At 36.1% G+C, this 3,917-nt stretch overlaps 1 long non-coding RNA gene across 1 annotated transcript; it reads right to left on the reverse strand.

Moving 5' to 3' along the window:
* Positions 1-335: 335 nt before the first annotated feature.
* Positions 336-1,674, reverse strand: LOC148153172 (uncharacterized). Its single transcript, XR_015761826.1, has 2 exons — positions 954-1,674; positions 336-440 (listed from the first exon to the last, which is right to left on the reverse strand). It is a non-coding gene; the product is annotated as an uncharacterized LOC148153172 (long non-coding RNA).
* Between the last annotated feature and the right edge of the window lie 2,243 nt (positions 1,675-3,917).

The following is a 3,917-nucleotide window of genomic DNA, read 5'->3' on the forward strand; positions in this document are numbered from 1 at the left end:
AACTGTTTGTTCTACAGTTACCATCATAACTGTAGAACAAACCCTTTGTACATTGGAATAAAACAAAAAATAACTTGTTCTAAGATAACAGAGGGTTTAATGTCTGATCAGTATATTGTTACTCTGAAATGCTGATTGAAAAGTAAAACAGAATTACTTATTCTTTAACTTAAGAAAATAGGTTCTTTCAACAGTAACATTTTTTGCTGTATGTCAGCCATCTCCTTCATAATAGTCTTCCTGTAATGCTCTGAAAACAGGAGATCTTCTTCTTGTCTTCATTTCCTGGAAGCAGCTCTTTGAAGGTGTCCAGAAATGCTCAGAAATTACAGCTGTTCTTGCAATAGTTAATCATGGCGAAAGCCTTTTCATGAATTCAAACTTGGTGAATCTCTTCTGGACATTCTCATAGTCGGTGATGACTCAATTCATTGTGGTCACTTAAAAAAAGAACAAAAACAAAAAACAATGTCAGCATATTCCAGCATTTATTTAAATACCATTTCAAAAATGTCCCTTGCTGCACACTGTCAGAATGGTAGACTGGCAGACAAATGCCTAGTTAACATGACTGGTTGTTATAAAGTGCAATACAATTATTTCTTAATACAAGTGGAATAATAACTGGAGCTGAACAAAATTATTCTGATCAAATATTTGTCTGGCAGAAGTTCAGACAGACTGCCACTGTTATTCGAATGCATTATTTAACATATAGTTTTAGGCACATGAATGCATAATGAGCATTCTAAATTATTTCTAACCAGATACTCTAACTTAGGGTTGTTTGCAAGAAGCTTATTAATAAATAAATAGATTTAACATCAGTTTTAGTTGTCTAAAACGTAACTTAACTCAGCTGGTGAATGTTGATTCCTGCTCCCCATTCCCCACTTACCTGGCTGTCCCACCCCACTTCACATGGTGAAAATATTAACACAAAAACGACTTACCTAATTTTCTTGGGGAATATTTCATCTGCTTCTTTCTCTTTGGTCAAATAGGAACTTCTTTCTCTGGTGGCTGGTCCTCATTATCATCCTCCACACTCGTAGCATGTCTTCATTAGCCAACTTTGTCCTCCCCACCATGTGTCCTTAGGCTAGCCTGGATCTTCATGTGGCTAAACTTGCCAAAGCAAAGAACACAAACTCTGTGTCACATCAGCCAAGTCGCTAAATAATGCACATGAAGGATAACTTTGACTAATATATTAGCTTTTAATTTGCTAGATTAAAATTGGAGGGGGACAAAACAATTTGCCTGTCTTTAAAATATATTTAATATTAAGGGCTAACGTTACAGTAATTGTGTTTAATAACTTTAGCTAACATTAACTTACAGCAAGGTAGGATTGGCTTGAATTGCCTATAGCTAACATTACAGAGAAAGAGAACATAGTCAATGTTATTTTCTCAAAGAAAATGTAAAGTTAATAAGACACATACCTGATATGTATTAGGTATCAAACTTCGGCTTCTTTTTAAACAGGAGGTCTGGCCGTTATAACTTGTGTTAGGTTTGCGCCACAATATGGAAGATTTCTTCTTCACCAACACACTGCACGCCTGTTCGTGCACTGCTGCCTCTCACTGGTGGAGATGGTGTATTGAACTACTTAGCCCTTGTGTTTAGAAATGGGGTCCATACCAACCGACCCCACGCACGTAAAACTTTTATCATTCGCCACAGTTCTCTACGTTTGCCTCAGTCCTCGCACGCATAAGGGTTAAAACAGCCTTAAATAATGTTTCAAATGCTAAGTTCATAAGTGCTTTGTAGACATCTTGCTGCAAAACTTTAGGATCGATTAAATTAAGAAAATTAAGACTAAATAACATATCAGAGCTTTATAATATTACTACTTAAAGCTAATTTTTAAAGTTTAATCGGTAATGCTTTTATAACAAATTTATGACAGATCATGATTTCTTGGTTAATGACAAGTTGTGATAACGAAGATATTTTTGGCAAGGTTAATGACAAGTTGTCATAATGAAGACATTTCGAATAATGTCAACTTTGTATTAAAAGTGTCATTATTTACCGAATGACAGTGTCATGACAGTCTTATTCAACCCCCTTCAAATAAAGTGTTACCGATTTTTCTTTTCTTATGAAACCTGGTATGACTTACTAACTTAAATGAAATATTTCGAATTGTGGCTTAATTCTTTCAACCATAAGCCTATGCTCCTGGAGCATACCATGTCAATTAGGAAAGGTTATGCTCTGAGAGTATTAAGATAATTTATTCTTTAATTAACCTTAGATTGGTTCAGTTGAAATGATTTGTATATTGGTACCATTTATTATTTTTGTGTAAATAACATTTTATTTCCTGTATTTTGATTACTCATTTGTCTTGATATGTCTGAAGTTGCTCAGGATATAAAAAACTAGCTTCTTTGACTCATTATGAAATGGTTTTAGTGGAAATGTGACCTGCAGTATTTGAATAAATCCACCTCAACTGTATTTTTGTCTTGTCTCATTCTAATTGTGCGCCATGGCTGGACAAAGTGACAGTCTTTTTCATTTAAAATTCCATCATCTATTTATGTTTGCAGTAGTAATGTGACAAAATATGGAAAGTTCAAAGGGTATGAATAATTTTGCAAGCCATTGTAACTGCAACTATTCTTTTTCAAATTAATGCATCATTTTTTTGCCAGTTATGTAAAACTTTATAGAGAACCATTTAATCAAAATTAAATTGTCCATTAAATAAATGTTCTCATGAAATAAAAAAAATTAACATTGTTTTTTATGTGCAGCTTCCTTTGTCAATCAGTTTTATTGACTTGTTTTATAATGGTTTTATTTCGTGACATTTTATGTTCAGTTATGCTCTGCCTTCGTTCTAATAAGCTCCTGCTCATTTCTAAGACTAACTTCCACCTCTGCTGAGGCTTTCAGTAGAAGTAAAATTGCTAGACACTTAAGACTAGAACTTCAAACATGACGGTTCAAATGTTTCCCTTATAGTCTAGATTTCCCCCCCCCCAATATATTCTTATTACAGAAATAAGTCTTCTGGACATCAATTCAGCATGCAGGTGATTGGATTCCACATTAGAGACTGAGGCCCGGGTTCACTAGTGAGCGACATAGAACACACCTTTCCCTATCTGCAGTGTCGGGGGGAGCTGCATCTGGCATTAACAGCTCTGAAAGAAGAGGGCTTACCTCATGCTGTTCTGCAGTATAATCTCACCCCACTGAGATTCATTCAGCTGCAGCTGTGACCTATTGCTGACCCTGCTCTCACTACACCTACTCTCTCAGCACTCTGTATGTTCGGATGTCCCAGTGTCTCTGATGACTCAAGAGTGATGGATCATTTTGCTGCCAAAAACTCTTCAGGTTCCACATGAGATGAAGTATTTCTGCTTTCAGTGTGTGGGTGGAGAAGAAGATGGAAAGGGAGAGAAATTAAGTTTGGGAAGCAAATCATTCACTGAAAATAGTGAAATATGTGCATTACTAATCTGAGTGATACCAGGAATAATTAAGCAGAAACCTGTGTGTGTATGTTTTCTATGGAGTTAGAACAAATTAGCTTTACGTTGTTGTAACAAATTAGAACAGAGCACAATCAACTCATACACTGTGGGTGTATTTAGCATTCACAGAAGACTTGGAAAGTTTCCACTGGCCAGTCACACTCTAACCGATTGTGTGGTTCTTTTCTACCCCCAGTGGTGAGCATCTCAGTTCCTCACTGTTGTGGGCGGGTCATGAGCACCCAGCAGTTGTGTTCAACTCCCAGCTGATGTCTGGAACGGACACTCCAGCAATGGAGAACCTCAATGTTGGGTTTAACCAAAATAAACCCAACTTTTGGTCTTACAGAAATTAATTGCTGACCCAAACATAATGATAAAGCCTCTAATTAGTTGATCATTTCACTTTAC

Source organism: Poecilia mexicana, unplaced genomic scaffold (assembly GCF_051168715.1).
Source record: "Poecilia mexicana isolate PSO_F unplaced genomic scaffold, ASM5116871v1 scaffold_21, whole genome shotgun sequence".
Classification (NCBI taxonomy): domain Eukaryota; kingdom Metazoa; phylum Chordata; class Actinopteri; order Cyprinodontiformes; family Poeciliidae; genus Poecilia; species Poecilia mexicana.